Source organism: Protopterus annectens, chromosome 17.part0 (assembly GCF_019279795.1).
Source record: "Protopterus annectens isolate FY-2018-M chromosome 17.part0, PAN1.0, whole genome shotgun sequence".
In the NCBI taxonomy this organism is placed as follows: domain Eukaryota; kingdom Metazoa; phylum Chordata; order Ceratodontiformes; family Protopteridae; genus Protopterus; species Protopterus annectens.
The window spans coordinates 684,564,223-684,584,559 of NC_056751.1; positions in this window are offsets into that span (position 1 = coordinate 684,564,223).

Here is a 20,337-nt window from a genome sequence, read left to right on the forward strand (position 1 = left end):
ATTTACAAGCTAGGGCCTGGGAGATGAACCATTTACAGAATGCCTGCGTCCATTAAAGGCATAGGTACCAAACCAGTCATAGTCATAGAAGACTCTGTAGTGAGGCATATAAACTCAATGTTCACCAGAGCGGACAGGAACTGGGTGATCATAAGCTGTTTGGTTCTAGAATTCATTACGACATGAGGGTCCTAAGGCCTCTTAAATCAAACAAATATCACTGCAATGTAATGGTGGCACATTTGAGAATGAATGACCTGAGACTTTGCACCCAAGGGAACATGGAGAAAGACATGATATAAACTACTATGCATCTGTTAGAGGTAGGAAAGATACTGGCCTAGAGCAGTTTATTACCTTCATTATGAATGATGGCCAAATAGCATGACAGGATAACTGGCTTTAACAAATGGCTCACTAGTTCAAGTCAAGTCAAGTCAAATTTTATTTATAAGCACCTTACAGACATAAAAATGCCACCAAAGTGCTTCACAAAATACAACAAATACAACATTAAACATAAGCAATCATCCCACACTATTAAAAGCTAACTCATAAAAATAGGTTTTTAGCTTTGATTTAAAAACTGCCACAGAGGAGGACTGCCTAATATAAAGCGGAAGCTCATTCCAAAGCTTTGGAGCTGCAACTGAGAAGGCTCTATCTCCTCGCATCTTTAATCGTGTCCTCGGAACTACAAGCAGGGACAAATCTTCTGAATGAAGTGCCCTAGTAGGAACATAAGGATGCAACATCTCTGCCAAATATTTTGGGGTTAAACCATTCAGAGCCTTATAAACCAATAACAAAATTTTAAAATAAATCCTATAAAAAACAGGTAACCAATGTAAAGCTGCCAATATAGGCATAACATGATCAAATTTACGCTTGCCTTCCAAAAATCTCCCTGCAGCATTTTGAACAAGCTGTAATCGAAGTAAAACACCATGACTCACTCCAAATAAAATGGAATTACAATAGTCTGGACGTGAAGTTATAAATGCATGCAACACAATTTCAAGATCATGTCTAGTCAAAAATGGCTTTACTTTAGCCAAACTTCTTAAATGATAAAAAGAAGATGCCACAACCCCATTTACATGATCCCTAAAACATAAATCTGTATCTATCTTCACTCCTAAATTAACAACAATATCCTTTAAATAAGGAGTCAATTCACCACAATCCACCATAGAGGAATCAGTGTAACGGCTTGGACCAAAGAGCACTACTTCTGTCTTCCCTTCATTAAGACTTAAGAAATTTTCCATCATCCATGTTTTAACCTCACACAAACAATCTAAAACCTTCAATATTGATCGATCACTAGCCTCATCCAAAGGCAGATAAAGTTGGCAATCATCAGCATATAGATGAAAATCAATATCATACTTCCGCAATATATCCCCCAAAGGCATGATATATATATATATATATATATATATATATATATACAGAACAATAAGGGCCCCAAAATTGAACCCTGTGGAACTCCCCAAGGAAGATGCAAAAAATCAGAAGAATAACCACTCATTTGAACACACACCATTCTATCAGAAAGATAAGACCGAAACCAGCTTAACGCCGGACCAGTAATTCCCACATAATACTCAAGACGATGTAATAACACCTCATGATCTACTGTATCAAAAGCAGCTGTCAGATCCAATAGAACTAACAACACAGATTTTCCACTATCAGTTGCAAGAAAAATATCGTTTAAGACCTTCAATAAAGCTGTCTCAGTACTGTGTAATGGCTTAAAACCAGATTGAAAGTTTTCCAAAAGATTACTTTTACTTAGAAAATCCAATAGCTGACGATAAACACACCTCTCCAACACCTTACTCAAAAAAGGTAACTTGGAAATTGGCCTATAATTAGATGGCACAGATGCATCTAAACCAGATTTCTTCAGTAGTGGATGAATAACCACCTTTTTAAAATCATTCGGCACAACACCAGAAACTAAACTGGTGTTAATTATTTCCAATATAACTGGAGCCACTGTTAGAGACACATCCTTACATACAAAAGAGGGTAAAATATCATAAGGAGAACCACTAGGCTTAGCCTCAGCTATTAATTTAATCACATCTGACAACACTATTGGCTGAAACACACATAATTTCTCAGAAACAGAAATCAAAGGACTCTGTAGAGAAACTCCAGGCACAACCATTCTTAACTTAGCAACCTTATCCATAAAAAACTTAAGAAATTCATTACACATTGTAGTAGAGGCCTGTACAGAAAAATGATCCTGTACATTTAAAACAGAATCAATCACACTATACAAAACCCGACGGTTATGAGAGTTTTCAGAAACAATATTAGAATAATATGCATTTTTTGCAAACTTTACAGCATCCTGATAATCCTTCCAACTCTCCCTCAGTGCAATTAAAGATACATTAAGCTTATTTTTCTTCCACTGCCTTTCATATCTTCTACACTCTCTCCTAGCAGCTCGAGTAACATCTGTTGACCATCGATTCTTTAATGAACTTTCCTTTTTTAAACACAATGGTGCGATAGTATCTAAAATATCCTTACGTATCTCATTAAAACAGCTTAATAATTCATCTAATGAAGACCATTCTAAGAAATGAGTCAAGACCTCATTAAATAATAATGAAAACTTCTCAAAAGTATCTTGATTAAAAAAACGACTAAACCTAACTGGTACAATATGCTTATCTACGCTAGAATGAAAAGTTATATCAAATAAAATAGGTTTATGATCAGAAAAAACAGCATCTTGAATACACAAATTTTTTACATCAAGCCCAGAAAATAGTACCAAATCCAATGTGTGAACACATACATGAGTGGCCCCACTAACACACTGATTCAAATTAAAACAATTTATCAAATCATAAAAATCTGAAACAAGAGTTTTTTCCGGACAGCAAACATGAATATTATAGTCCCCAAGTAACATAATTTGATCATATCTTAAAGCATACTCAGCTAAAAATTCAGAAAACTCAGATATAAAATCCTTATTATATCTCGGGGGTCTATAAACCACTGCACAGAGAAGTGGACTTAAGTGTCCCAATTCAAATAAACATAGCTCAAAACTGCTATATTTAGTCACAGAATAGAGTTGTTTAATCTGCAACTTAGTCTTACAAATAACAGCTAATTCTCCACCACGTCTTGAAGTTCTTGGCACACCGATAAACACACAGTCAGCTGGTACTAATTCAATAACAGCACTCCATTCGCCCGATGAAATCCAAGACTCTGTTATACAAAGTATATCCAGAGTATGTGTCACAAAAAACTCTTTTAAAATAAATGTTTTATTTGCCACTGACCTGGCATTAATCAAACCCCACTTTACCATTGACATAACTCCTGCATTAGGCAAAGCTTCAATTTTAACAACTGGTCGAAGGTTCCTCAGATTTACCCCTCTCAAACAGCACTGCTGAAATCGTACAGAGGCAACACACTCCCCCTCAGAAAAACCAGCAACAGGAATACTCCATGATCCCATAGAATCCCACAACCTCCAAGAGACTAGGGACCCAGCAGAAAGCCTTTGTTTAGCTCCCAAAACATCAGTATCATAAATGGAAGCCGCCAAGGTCTTCAATTCAATTTTTAACTTTACTAGTCGTCCTCCACGACAGCCCCGCTTTCTACGATTCCTCCTCAGATTCCTTCCAAGAGAAAGCAACGGCGGTGCTGCTAAACAGCACTCTGCCAAACAATCCACACAAGAAGGAAGCACATTCTGATAATCGCTCCTCACAAATGGCAGCAATCCAGCCGAAAAGCCAATATCCAACAGTGACTGACGATCGTAAACAATTACAGAATCAAAATTTTGTAATGCACAGTTGATGTCAATTCTAAGGGAATTTGGTATGTATCACCTTGACTCAGATGGTAGATAAGACTTTCTTTTTCACTGGAATGACTTATACCTTCCACATCATATTCTCCCCAAACTGGCTAAAGTTTTTCCTGCCATCATAGTGTGTTTAGGGGCACAATCCCCTACTGTCTTTCCTACATATCAAACTCAAACTCAGATTTGGACATCACGGCAGCACTACTCAATGCTAGGAGTCTAAATAAAAATATGCCTGAACCTGAGCCCACCCCTGCAACTTGAAGACATTCATATCTGTGTGGTTAGTAAGACTTGATTTCAGTGTACTATCCCTCCTTCTGTAAAGGGTTTTATCAGGTGCCATGCATTAAGACTCTTGAGTAACTGTGATGTGAGTATCTGTATTTGCCAGAAACACCATCATATCATCACTAATTTCCCATAATCCAAACTTGCATCTCCTGGATATCCAAATCACCATTAAGTAATCCAACTATTACTTCAATGCCAGCTACAGATTCCCCATGAATGTCTCCTGAAGATCAAAGAAAGGACCTTTAGCAATATTGTGGAGCTAAATATCAAACTAAATACTTTCTTGCTAGGGGCCATAAATTATCCAAGCATCAATTGCCATACACATGCCTCTAAACGTAGGCATTCTCAGTATTTGCTAGACTTTATAAATACTAGTGCACTGGATCAAATTTCAAAACTACCCACTAGAGACTGTAATATCCTTGTCCTGGTCATTCACAACCTAAACTTGCTCTGTACCCCACCCTGTATCTTCTCATCCCTAGATAATTCTAGTCCCAGTACCACCCAACAATCAGAAATCTGCATTATGACCAATGTTTTATAACCAGGGAGTATCTTGATCAAAGGCAGAGACTCAATAGCTCCCCCCAGAATGACCAAGCTGACATATGGTACTCATGCCCATTCTCTGCCACCACCTCCCCAGCTTTTCTAGCACCTTCAACTAAATCATCTGGGTCACAAAGTTCCATCCTATGCTATGGACCCAGACATTTATATACTTTTGATGTTTTGAAATAAATGCCAACTGGTTATGAATTCATAGGATTCATAAGAATTTCAAGGCAACTAGGATTCATGATCACTTACATTTTGACAGTGGCCATCCTTAGGCTGTATCCCCTTTCTTCAGGAGTCATACACCAGTCAATCCTGGACAATTTTGGTGGTCTCCTCATCTGGACTCCCATCTGACACCTCACTGATTCCTCCACTTTCTGGCTTCTTGAAATGAAGACTATTTTAGATTAGAGATAAGAAATGTATGCTATTAGTGTGTACTGAAATAAAACAGTGCGTTTATTTATTAGTTTATATTTTTTCATAAGACATGCTAAAAGAAAAGTAAACTTCTAGACTCCTGGATTATCCCTGATCCAATATCTCCTATAGTTCTTTCCCAGAATCTGCTTAACACATGCAGACACACTATAAAGGGACTGAGATCCTGTGTCAATATGTTGTGTCACCAAATGGGTGCCCCCTGGCGTACCAGTAAACATATTCCTAAAATCTGTAGTACTGCCTGGATCTAATGAATCTGGGTATGAGATAGCTGCACCCCACCTCCTTTGACCCCTCCCCCACCCATTTTATTTTAATTGTATTTTATTTAATTTTTCTGTCTCTCGTCTTTCCTGATGCTTCCTTATTTGACTCCTGTCTTACTCTCCTTCACACCCCATGACCAACAATTGTACATACCGCAAATACTCTGTTTTTTATATTATTTTCTCCATAGAAACATTATGCTATAATGATGATATAACAGTGTACAAGTACTCTTCTCATCTGTTTTACTACTTACTTATCTGACTGAATTATTGTATCAGGTCTGCTTATGACTGTGAATGCTACATACTATCCTGACTTATACTTCTCTGCATGCTTTCTCTCTTTTTTTGCAAATTATCATTTAAGATATAGGCACACATACATTCATGTATTCTATGTAATATATACATTTTATTTATTTTTAACAATTATTCATTCTCAAATTCCTATCTTTCCTTAAACCTCACTCCTCCTCCTCAACATTATTCTGCATATATTATTCCCAGAAAATCTGTTTATAAGTTCAGAAGTAAGTACATTGCTAGTTGCCTTTGTGACACATTTTAAGCGTAATCAATTTCTCTTGGTGAGAACCAAACCCTGTGCCTTTTGTCTGTGAGGAAAATATGTTAACCCCCAACCTTAAGGTAAACTATCCCTAATGTGGATTCAACCCCTGCGCTGCTTGTGCTGTTGGGCAAAATATACTCAATTAACATGTTAAGCCATTGAGAAAGTTATTTCTATATGATTTGCTTCTCTTTTCTAAAGATCCCACCTCTAGTTCATTCATCCCATTTAAAGTATTCCGTGTTTAAGTTATAGTTGGTTCAGCTTGTCATTTCAATTTCCACAGGCATCATTGAACATGCTTGGTCTTACATTAGTGTTGTATTGGTACTGATTAAAGTTTATTATTTCTTTGGTTGTTTTCCACTATGTTACTGCTTTAAGACTTTCATCAAAGTGAATATTTTTTTTATATACTTCTACCTCCCACCACTCAGCATATAACCCTCATGCTTTACTTCTCTGGGATGATTTTGCTGCAGTCTGTGATTGCTCTACCATAGTGCTGAATTGGTAGCATTCTGTTGCACCTTACATCATAGTATCTGCATTTTTATGCTTACTATTCTGAATTATTTTTTTTTAAAGTGCAAGTGCCTATATTTCAAATTTCTATAATATTCTTAACACAGCAAATATCAAAATATTTTAAAAAAAAAAGTGTTAGCTTATTAAACTGCTTCATAAAAATATGCACATTACTGAGGTTGAAGAGAATGCCATACTATTTCTATGGAGTCAGAAAAGAATTGCAGCCTATATTGTATTCAAAAGTTACAAAGTGTTCAATTTACGTCCCATTCTCCTTTCCCAGATTCAAACATATTGAAACATATGCTTTACTTTCTATCAAAATGATTTCACTGATTCAGCAATAAAGCACTTGTGTTTCAAGTTTGACTTATGAAATGGGTTATTTCAGGCAGTCTTATTAAATCTAAGAACATTCAACATGTAAAAAGCTTCAAAGTTCACATGACCAAGCTTGAAATTTCAGCTTTCATATTATTTTGAAATACTTTATATGAGTTTCTATGCAAAGTATATGAGATCTTGTACAGTCACATTTCTGTCATATGCAGGTATATGTAATAGACATCTTTCTTTAAAGTAGTTTGTTAAATATATATTTTGTCTTATTTCCCTCGAGTATTCTACCTTGTTGTTATACATCTTGCATTTCTAAAGTCGACCGTAAAAGAGTTATTTAATCATCAGTTCTCTGTTAAATAAAAACAAAAGAACTCTGGAACGGTGCTGTTATGTATCCAAAACTTTTAATAAAACTCTGCCATAAAAAACATACAAACTTCTGAGAGGTGTTAACCCTTCATCAGACAAAGGTAAAATGGTGCAGAACACAATTTAAATAAGAACACAGCCAATGAACAATTAGTGAAATCAATTCAGTAAAAACCCTATTTTTAAGGTGGGTTTAATAGGAACAACATCATTGAGCCCTGGATTCCTATGTGCCATAAACTCTAGGATCTTCCTTGACTCTATCTGTTCTGTGTAGTGTTTTATATCACCTCCTCTTGTTAAGCCTTACATTGACTATGGCCCTAAAAGTAAAACAATGTAGGATGTTCACTAACATGTCTGAACAAAGCATTGTGTGTGTCCTTGTTTCTTATACTAGAAAGATGTTGCAATATTCTAACTTTGAACATATTATTCGTCTTGCACGTAAAACATGGGCAAGACTTGCAAGCCAGATACACTATATCCTTAGTCCTGCAAGTGGCTTTAGCTTTCAACATATAGGTCCTATTAGTAACAGGATGTATAAAGAGACATCTTGAGAAATATAGCAGGCCTTGCATCTACCACAAGGCTTGCTGCACAGGTAAACAGGGGTATAAGATAAACTAACATGTTCCCACATAGAATGTCTTTTAGACTCTTATTCTTCCTATATCCAAATACTGGAGCCCTACTATGGTGTTGATTCTATCATCAGTAGTAAGGATGTTCCAGTTGTCCCTTATAATTCCAGTGATATCTTTTATATCACTACTATAAGTGAACATAACCTTAAATCTAGCATCCTGTTTCATTTCTCTTGAAGGTATAGCTAAGTCCCTAGCAGGCCTAGATAACCAGGGCTTATATTTATGACCCTTTATCTCTATGCTTCTCTATAACATCTTTGACCATGGTTTCATTATACCCTCTCACAAAAGATCTTTCAAACTCTCAATTCATTGTTGAAACAAATATCATCTGTGCAGTTCCTAGATAACCTGGCTAGCTGTCCTTGTACTATGTTGGGAAAAGTGTATCGTGGATGCATACTATCAAAGTTAAAAATGTATTTTTCCAACACCCCTTTCTATACAGACTGGTAGAAAAACCTTGTAAAGTCTGTGCTATTGTGACATCTAAGAGTCTATCTCAGTATAAGATGTTACTTCCTAAACTTAAAGAAATCTGTTGTGAGTAGAAAATCAATAAATAATTTAAGGAGATGGTATCACCTTCCACAAAATAAAACATCATCCACAAAGCGTTTATAAAAGCCAATATGGCTTCCATTCTCTATTGTTAAAATGTACAAATTCTCCCAATAGGCTAGTACCAGGTTAGCATAGGTGTTACCAGGGTGTGCCCATGGCTACCTGTGCTTGCTATATGTCTGTTCTAGACCCAAAATACATTATTTTCCAAAACTAACCTAAGTATAGTTGTAACCTGTTTGATATAATGATCTAGGGCTCCATTTTCTCAACAATGTATCAATTGCCATTATGCCATAATCATTGTGTATAACCGTGAAAAGGCTCTGCGTCCAATGTAACCATGAGATAATGTGAATCATAAGGCCTAACTAACCCTCAAGTGCCTTCAAAAATCTCCTGTGTCTGTTAATATGTTTTCCATTTTATTAACATATGGCCTAAGTGTGGTTTCTAACCATATAGAGGCATTTTCTGTGACCCATTTTCTACCTGATACTATGGGTCGTATCGGGGGGTCTGTCAAAGATTTATGTATCTTAGGCAGGCCTTTGAAGAGTGGTATAACAACCCCTTCCATTCTAAGAAAATTGTATAACTCTTCACTTATGACCATGTCATCCAAGAGTTCTTCCAAGGTCTTGTGGACTTTCTCTATCATATGTTTGACCATTAAAGGGTTCATTAATCTATAGGTGTGTGTGTCAGATAGTAACTGGCTTAGTTTGTTGTGATATACCAAGGAGGGGCCATAGTTGTGATGGATACATTGGTATATCACAACAAACTAAGCCAGTTACTATCTGACACACACACCTATAGATTAATGAACCCTTTAATGGTGAAACATATGATAGAGAAAGTCCACAAGACCTTGGAAGAACTCTTGGATGACATGGTCATAAGTGAAGAGTTATACAATTTTCTTAGAATGGAAGGGGTTGTTATACCACTCTTCAAAGGCCTGCCTAAGATACATAAATCTTTGACAGACCTCCGATACACCCATAGTATCAGGTAGAAAATGGGTCACAGAAAATGCCTCTATATGGTTAGAAACCACACTTAGGCCATATGTTAATAAAATGGAAAACATATTAACAGATACAGGAGATTTTTTGAAGGCACTTGGAGGGTTAGTTAGGGCCCCTCATGATTCACATTATCTCATGGTTACATTGGATGTACAGAGCCTTTTCACGGTTATACACAATGATTATGGCATAATGGCAATTGATACATTGTTGAGAGAAAATGGAGCCCTAGATCATTATATCAAACAGGTTACAACTATACTTAGGTTAGTTTTGGAAAATAATGTATTTTTGGGTCTAGAACAGACATAGAAGCACAGGGTGTAGCCATGGGCACACCCTGTGCGAACACCTATGCTAACCTGGTATTAGCCTATTGGGAGAATTTGTACATTTTTAACAATAGAGAATGGAAGCCATATATTGGCTTTTATAAACGCTTTGTGGATGATGTTTTTATTTTGTGGAAGGGTGATACCATCTCCCTTAAATTATTTATTGATTTTCTACACTCCACAACAGATTTCTTTAAGTTTACGGAAGTAACATCTTATACTGAGATAGACTTCTTAGATGTCACAATAGCACAGACTTTACAAGGTTTTTCTACCAGTCTGTATAGAAAGGGGTGTTGGAAAAATACATTTTTAACTTTTGATAGTATGCATCCACGATACACTTTTCCCAACATAGTACAAGGACAGCTAGCCAGGTTATCTAGGAACTGCACAGATGATATTTGTTTCAACAATGAATTGGAGAGTTTGAAAGATCTTTTTGTAGAGAGGGGGTATAATGAAACCATGGTCAAAGATGTTATAGAGAAGCATAGAGATAAAAGGGGTCATAAATATAAGCCCTGGTTATCTAGGCCTGCTAGGGACTTAGCTATACCTTCAAGAGAAATGAAACAGGATGCTAGATTTAAGGTTATGTTCACTTATAGTAGTGATATAAAAGATATCACTGGAATTATAAGGGACAACTGGAACATCCTTACTACTGATGATAGAATCAACACCATAGTAGGGCCGACTCCAGTATTTGGATATAGGAAGAATAAGAGTCTAAAAGACATTCTATGTGGGGAACATGTTAGTTTATCTTATACCCCTGCTTTACCTGTAGGCAGCAAGCCTTGTGGTAGATGCAAGGCCTGCCCTTATATTTCTCAAGATGTCTCTTTTATACATCCTGTTACTAATAGGACCTATATGTTGAAAGCTAAAGCCACTTGCAGGACTAAGGATATAGTGTATCTGGTTAATTGTAAGTCCTGCCCATGTTTTTACGTGGCAAGACAATAATATGTTCAAAGTTAGAATATTGCAACATCTTTCTAGTATAAGAAACAAGGACACACATAATGCTTTGTTCAGACATATTAGTGAACATCCTACACATTGTTTTACTTTTAGGGCCATAGTCAATGTAAGGCTTAACAAGAGGGGAGGTGATATAAAACACTACACAGAACAGATAGAGTCAAGGAAGATCCTAGAGTTTATGGCACATAGAATCCAGGGCTCAATGATGTTAAATTCCTATTAAACCCACCTTAAAAATAGGCGGTTTTTACTGAATTGATTTCACTAATTGTTCATTGGCTGTGTTCTTATTTAAATTGTGTTCTGCACCATTTTACCTTTGTCTGATGAAGGGTTAACACGGCTTTTACCTCTCAGAAGTTTGTATGTTTTTTATGGCAGAGTTTTATTAAAATTTTTGGATACATAACAGCACCGTTCCAGAGTTCTTTTGTTTTTGTGGCTTCTCAATCGTTGTTCTCTGGTTGGGGTATCAGCACCAAGCATTTGTTTTTTGGATTCTCTGTTAAATACTATAGTATACATACATATTTCTTAATTTATCAATACTGCTCTTTTATTAATCTTACATAGTAGATATTGCATTCCTTGTGTATATGCATATTCATAAGATGTTTACCCTTATTAATTCTAATATTTAAAGCAATCTTGACTATATACATAAAATAATTCCTACTTATTTAATTTGAATACGTGTATCTAGCCATTGTGAACTGCTCTTGTGATCTAAGCTTTACATGCTGACATCAGAATCTAGCTATGGCATCTGAAAATGACAATTCACAGCACACAGTAGCTCCTAATTTCCTCTGTAAGTTTATCATTCTTCTTAGTTCTTTTAAGTTATTCTAATCAGTAACAAACATTTAACTTAACTTACTTCAGTTAATATGTACAGTTAATATGTATAAAGTTAATAACACTGCAGCATAAGCTGTTAACATATAGGTTCATATAAAATGTTAGCAAATTATATGTCACAACATTGATATATATATATATATATATATATATATATATATATATATATATATATATATATATATATAAATATAAATATATATATATATTATATATTTTATATATATATGTATATATATATATATATATATATATATATATATATATATATATATATATATATGGGTCTACTTTAAAAGACCGACACGCCAGTTCGCTGACACACAAACCACCGAGACCAGATAACCGACAACACACAAAACCAACAACGCAAAACACCGAACACCATTACACCGACACAATCGACGTAAACAACACATTACACTACATAGCATAGCCACTAGCCCTAACCCAAACCCTAACCCTAAGGTCCGACACTATCGCACACTCACCCTACCTGCACCCTAACCCTAACTCACTTAACTCACCCCTACACCTAAAGACTGTCCCTATCGCACACTTCACCTACCTGCACCCTAACCCTAACTCACTTATCCCACCCAAAAACATAAAGCCCATCACTATCGCACACACCCTACCCGCACTCTAAACCTAACTCACTTAACCCGTCCCTAAACTACAGTCCCTCACTATCACACACTTACCTTACCCGAACCCTAACTCCGACACTAACACACACTCACCTTTCCCACAGCCTAACCCAAAATCCCACAATATCTCACACTTACCTGACCGCTCCTAACTCCGTCACTGTCGCACACTTACCGAGTCGCGATCAGACATTACCCTTGTCGGTCTTTCCGCTGTCGGCAAATCACCCTTTCGATAAACTTACCTGTCAGTCGTTTGGTCTTCGTTTTCCACGTGTCGGGGAATCGTCGGTTCGGTCTTTTAAAGTAGACCCATATATATATATATATATATATATATATATATATATATATATATATATATAAAATATGGTATAACATTACAATAGTTTTTGTCTTACCAATTCTTCACTTCTAAAAAAGAAAAAAGTGCTATTTTGAGTAGATTTTTCACATATATATGTTCTTTTTCTTCATTCAAAAACATCAGTGATGAACTTTGACCTAGATTTATTTCAGCACAGCTCAAGGCGGCAAAATTGTTGCTTTCTGAAAAGATGGAACTTTTTTTATTTTCAAGCTTTCTCAGTGTGTTAGTTGTTTCATAAATGGCCTGTGAAAGGAATGTGTTACATGGAAACAAGAAAAATGAAATCAGTAACACTTCCAGTTAGCATATTACTTAGATCTGACATTTAATTAACTCAGCAATGCACATGATAAGTGATGTTGAATAAATAAAATAAAATTCTTAACTTATGTAGCTTTAATTTTAACAATTCTATTGCTTATAAAATATTGAAATTTTCTTTTAGAAAGTGTTTAACATTTAGATACATATGTATAGGTTTAGTTAAATGGCATATATTAAGACTTTCACTGTAAATATAATAAAAACGTAAACTTAACCCCTTATATTCCTCATCAGGAAAATATGCTTTAGCTTAAAATATACAGTAAATCCATACTTATGTATGTTTTGAGGCTTAAAGTCCAGTACAAACTTTTACTTAAAATGCAAATCTCTTGTTTCAGAAAATAATAGTCCAGCAATTAGTAAAGAAGAGTCATTTGTTTTTGGCTTTTTATTTTATTTTTATTTATTTTTTTTAGTTTTAGAAGCAGTTTTCCAATAATTCAGCTCAATCTATCTCTTCAGAGATATACTGTTCTACTCCATTTCTTCAGTATTAAGGATTTTATTGCTGTTAACAAAAGTGGATACCTCCTCCAGAGTGTTAAATATTTTGGTTTCTTCAAAAAGGAATAATTTGATCTTTGCAGGAAACACCAAAGTGGCTTTAATATTGCTCCTTTTAAACTCCTTGATCTGTAGTAAAAAGGATTTTTTTTTACTCATTACTCTACTGGAATAGTTATTGTGAAATATGACTTTGTGTTCACTTATTTTAATAGGTAGGCTGGACCACATAGCTTTTAATAGTTGATATTGTTATAAGATAGACATGAACTTACCTATAATTGAGCATGGTTGTGAGGTTTGTTTCTTTGATGGTGCTGTCAGGGATCTACGTGCTCTTTAAATTCCAAAAGATAAAGTTTCAGGTAAATTTGATGTTTTATGTAACCAGCTAGTTAAGAAGTTTATTATATTGTCTCCCTCATACTTTTCAGGTATACCATGAATTCTAATGCTATTTTATCTCAATCTATTTTCTAAATCATAAAGTTTGTCTATAAGCCAGTTATTTTGTTTAAAAGAAATTCAGTCTGAGACTCACCTTGAGTTAATCTGCTTTCATGATCATTCAAAGTCTCTTCCATATTGTTGATTTGTGTTCCTTGCTCTTTCTTAATAATTTCAAAATGTTCCATCCTCTTTCTGGTCTTTTCTTTGACATATTCCAGTTTTGCATCCAGTTTGTTTATTTTAAGTAATATATCTTGTATACTAGATAATATTGACTGAATCCCCGGGATTCATGAAGCTTGCGCCAGGCGCATGCATAGCGTAGGCGTTATAATGCCGAATATGGCCGCCGAGCGATTCAGGTACGATCAAATTCCACGTGCATTACCGGCGTACGCCAGATCTGTGCAGCCCCCGGCGTAGGTATGCAAATCACCCCATGTGCAGTGTTGCACCATGCAAATGAAGGCATATAGCGATTCATGAAGTGGTGCAGGCGTAGTATAAGCCCACGGAAATGTAAACCAAAAAACACGGTTTACATTTTCCCAAACATAACATCGAAGCTATGGAAGAGGGCCAGACACAGGTATCACAATATGAACATATGCCAATGGTGAAATACACAGCCAATGGCATAAGAAAAGATGCACAACACGTAAATAACAACATTTAAAGTCATGTCCACAGTAACGCACAGCAGAACCGCAGGGCATGTGTGCGGAAGCTGTAACATAAAGAAATAATATAAAAATGTCATAAAATCGCAACGTAATAGAAATCAGGTTTACAGCATAACACACAATGGTAGGCATGGAACACCACAACCAAGGTGCAAGGGTTGCTCAGGGCTTGCGATAGTGTTCGGCATGGTAACTATGAATTAGTAGTCTATGCCATGCAAATGAGGCAGATAATACTGAATCGCAAATGTCCAGCCGGAGGAAGGTTGTACCATATGACGCAGCAGTATAACACCGAGGAGTGGCTCAGAGGAGATACATGACATCAGCAGAGGGGTGTGCCACTGTAGCACTAAGCACATTGGAGCATTGCAAATCTGGCCTGTCCGTTGCTAAGCAAAGCTGCAGGATAGGGGTGGGGAGGAATCGTTTAGCTGAGAGCACACATGGTGGCCAAAAGCAAATGTGTATGAGGATGAAAACGTGCCTGAAACCCAGTAATCAGACGCATGCGCCACAAACAATTGCAGAAACAGGAAGGTCAGGGGAAGAAAAGGAAATGCGGAAGTAGGGTAATTGGAGTACTAATGAGCAATCAACACCAATCAACCCATGAAAGCCAGCATCCAGGGTACTACACCAGTTCCTGGATGCCATGTTACCACATGCCAATGAGCAGATATACTTCCAGAACTCAGGAGGAGTTGGCCAGCAATATGCGTCACTTCCACTGTGTGGCACAATACCCGGAGGTACTGGGTGCGATAGACTGCACGCACATACAAATCAAGTCACCACCCGGTGAGCAGGGTATGCGCTACATAAACTGCAAGGGATTCCACTCCATCAACTGCCAGGTTGTGTGCAATGCCCAGGGCATTATCATGGATGTGTGTGCTGGCAGCTCTGGAAGCTACCATGACTCCCATATCTGGCATGCCTCACAGCTGTATCAGGTATTTGTCAGGGGGGACATCCCACATGGCCATCTCGTGGGGGATGCTGGCTATGCACTGGAGCCGTGGATGATGACTCCCATCAGAAATGCACACACACCAATGCAAGAACGCCATAATGAGGCACACGCACAAACCAGAATCATCATAGAGCGTGTGTTTGAGATGCTGAAATCACGGTTCTGGTGCTTGGATACATCTGGTGGAGCCTTGCAGTACTCTCCAGGCACATGTGCCCACATCGTCATAGTATGTGCCATGCTACATAATATGATCTGCGGAAGCAGCTGCAGCAGGGGCAAAATGGTGAAGGCCCTCATAGCCCACCACAATTGCCAAGGCCAGTACAGGCACAGAGGGATTCAGACCACGAACACACTGTGCCAGCCCCAGTAGGCAGACAGAGGCATGCCCAATATGCCTACGCCTTGGCAAAGAGGGAACGTATAGCACATACACTGACCATGTAGGCCCCTACGGACTGACACCTCTCCACTGTACTCACAGTAAAATGGATGGCACACAAACATGACCACCTGTAAATTGTAATGTATAGGTGGCCCAATGTGTGACTCCTACATAGGCAGCCCTCAAACATTGTAAACACAACAGCCAGTGCCACACGGAATGCCAGCACCTGAACAGTTCATGAGTCTTACAGCATATGGTGGTGCTGTGTGCCTGTCACGTTCCCCGTCAATATATATATATATATATATATATATATATATATATATATATATATATATATATATATATATATATATGTACACATATGCATATATATAATACAGATAGGAAGGGCAATAGAGGGATATATGGTGATATAGATGGATTCAGCGATATCTGCAAATATGATAGATAGTTCAACGACATTCATAACATCTTGGAGGTACAAATAAATAGAATACCGCCAACCATGGAATGTGTAACATACCGGCATGCGTAACCACGAGGCTGAAAGACCGATAGAACACAGTACCGGAACAGTACATCCGCGAGTAATAGTATGATGATATGAAGGGACGGTTAGTCACCGCTGACGGTGTCGTGGTCCACGTAGGTACTGTGTTTAACTGTGTCTGTGAGTGCCGTAGTCTGTGTAAGTGTGCATTGAGGGTGCCATGTGCGTTTCTGTGTGACTGTAATGTGTGTGTGTGTCCGCAACATATGTATGTTGGTGCCAAGTCAGAGGCAGACCAGTATGGTAGGTGTGGGTATAGCTAGCCGTAGGCACACGGTTACTACCTGTACCACAGTAGGAGGAACATCCCCACCCTGGGCAGGTGTGTCCTGACATAAAACAGTACAATGGGCAAATGTCCGAGATGGTAGGACATAAATATGTCCCATATATAATGTAACAGTCGTATTTAATAGTTATGCCTGTATGTACGAAACTTAAATGTTACATGCAATATGATAAGTATCCAAAGTCACAACAATAGGTATGTAGTGAGGATAAAAGTATGTGCTACCTGTGTACTGACCGTGGCTACGTGTTGGCCTGTAAACACTGCTTTGTGTCCCGCAAGTGTCCAACAATGACCATATGATAAGGTGGCAACCCATGGCAAACAGGCTCTTTTAACAACACAACCACAATGACCGCAAATATCTGGGACAGAAATACAAGGGATAGCTGTCACCTACACATATCCCCTGATATATCGCTGCAATTACGGAGGTATACAAGTAGCACGCTCACCTGCAGATGATATAGAAACCAATTAACAATGGCCCAATGTACAATCCCGTAACATAAGTCTACTAACTGTTAGCTCTCTAATCAGGGATGGAGCCCACACACATATATACGGATTATGTAGAAATGCAAGGCCCACAAACTGTATATGTTACGTACAACCACCGACATCCCCCACACTAGAAACTAAAGCAATACAAACAGTAATAGCAGCACAAACATCCAGTCAGTCAATTACATCTGCAGAACCCCAACATACCATGTGAGAGACACAATTAAAGGCGACATGCATAATTGCAGGCGTTGTATAATGGAACAAACAGCCATGTTATAGGTATTGATTGCAATACTCCGTTAACAGACGTTGGGATGACAGGTACACCCACGTGTTGAACCAAATACTCTACCTGTCACACACAATCCACGGGGGACATGAATCCAAACTATACTTATCTCCATGCATAGCAGTTGCAGTTACTCATAACAAAACACAATACAGACCGTCTCCCCGAAGGTAGGGCAAATAGGCAATGCCCAAGTGGAGAATCCAATTATACCCCACTGTCACCACGTAATTGGTGAATAGAGAAGCTGCACAGCTGATATGCAAGTAATTAGTGACTCAGGAACACCAATTGGTGGGAAGAATCCACATGTTTCAGGTATCGACGTATATAAGGATGGCTTGCCAGACATTCAAACCATATGCTCATACCGAAAAACAGTTGAAACACTGTGAGAGAGATAGAAATGAAACGCCGTAATGACAACAAGGTATGTAGAAGGCCGATATGTAAGGTTATGTATAACATGATCTGTATTAATTAGTATTACTGTATGTATATCCTGGTTTGCATTAATTAAACGTGTCAGCAATGCATAAAGTGGGGAAAGGTATTGATGTAGTGATGTCTTGCTGAGCATACTAACGCTTGTAGAATCTGTGCATCCAGCGGTGGGACACAAGGTACACAGCACAGACACCAGAAGGGATGCTACATGAGGCCATTAAACAGAACAATGCCATACAACCCGCCGTCAGTGGTAGGGTATGTCCAACAATGACGTGCCATAGCAGGGGATAGTATATGTTGATATACTGTCACAGCATGCATGGGTATGGGTAAATAACGTTAATGACATATGTAAGGTGGTCCCGCTGAGCAAGTATGCTTTGCATTATGGGATACTATGTGAAATATGCGTAATGTATAGTATTATAGGTAGATATGACAGATATTCTACACAGCATAACAGGCATATCATGCATACAACAGGTATCGTCTATTGGCATGTACAATAACAGGATACATATGGCCTGTAGGTATGGGACATAGTAATAGCATGATAGCTAATCTAAATGGAAGGGCTACCAAGTAACCATGCACAAAGGACATGTAATAGCTGCGCAGGTGCATAGTGGGGTACTATGCAGTCTGTCAAGTCCATGTGTAAGCACAACTACAGTGTTCACACTAGTGGCACCTCTCCAGGGTATTGTCCTGTAAAGAGCAGAGCCAGGTGTCACCTGCACCACTGCACAGTACAGCCACTGCAGTGATCCCAGGCCTACATGTGTCTCCCAACCACCAAGGGAGGTATCACATGAACAGTGCTACTGAGTGTCCCTGCGTGATGTACAGAGGACTTATGTTCCGCAGCATGGTGAGTGTCCTGTTTGGGAATGTAACCCAGAAGCACATCCCACTCATTGTGGCGTGGGTGCACATATCCATGAGCATGTTGCTCGCAGTGGCCTCTGCTTATGTTGCGTATGAGGAGTATATCCATCAATAATGTTGTGGACATGGGCCCTGTCTGATCAGCAGAGGTCACCCCTGAGTATGTAACATGCAAATGTGTACAGATGTGGTGTCCGTAGTGCAGCCGCATATTTAAACTGTCGGAGCTCAGTAAACGTCATGGTGTGTTAATGTTGTGGCATGTAAAGCTGTAGCTGTTGTGTAAGGTACACCCTAAATGGGGTGGTGTACCCTTAAATGTGTGTAGATGTCTTGAGTTCAGAGGTACAATGGGTGCCTATGTACCAGTTACACACCCAGTACAGATAGGTGTGGCCACATAAGAGGATATCCATGCCACAGTGGCAATACGGTAACCACAGGAGTGGGTGTGACATGTGTGTACTGCAAACATGTACAATGTGATATGTATATAGGGGACTACCATCCATGTGATAGTCAGTGGGTGAATGGTGTAATGCAAAGGTGATGTGCATGCACCTTGTGTCATGCAGCTTGAAGCCATGATAGTCATATTATGTATCTGTCACAGCGACACCCGTATGGTTGGAATCAGTATCAGCTGGTGGAGCAATCATGGCGCTTGGCATGTAGGGGTTCTAAAGCTAGGCAGGGAAAGTCCCCTGTGCCAGCCTGTTCCGCAGGGAAGCATATACTTAACATGAGGGGCCCTATGACTGAGGATGACTGAGGACTGTGGTATGCCAAAGTACCTGACATGTAGTAGGTACTATGGTATGCTGGCCTCACTGTGTGTCCTGTCCATGAGCCACATAGCATAACATCCTGCGACATAGGGTACAATGTGCAGGTGGATGTGTATGTTGTCAATACCAGAATGGGGAATGGTGCTGAAAGGCAAAGAAAGGACAATGTAGGATGTGTGGACTCCCGTACCATCAGCAACTGCCCTGGTAACTGTATGAAAGGAGTCCACCATGTGTAGGGGCCATGCTCTGGCCTTAACAAGCCCAACCCGGGTGGCAGCAGAGGACGGGAGATCAACAATGTCTCTGAGAATGACGTCCTTGATGATGTGCCCCATAGCCACACAGAACAGTCCAGTCAGGTGTGTAGGACTATAGTCCCACTCATGCAATGCGGTGCCACCTGTGTCTAGTGTGATAAATGCTGCTGTGTGCCATTCAGGGTCTACAATGTCTGAAACAAGGCTATTACTGAATATGGTGGCCTAGTGGGGAGACAAGTAATTCAGAGGTTGGTGGACATC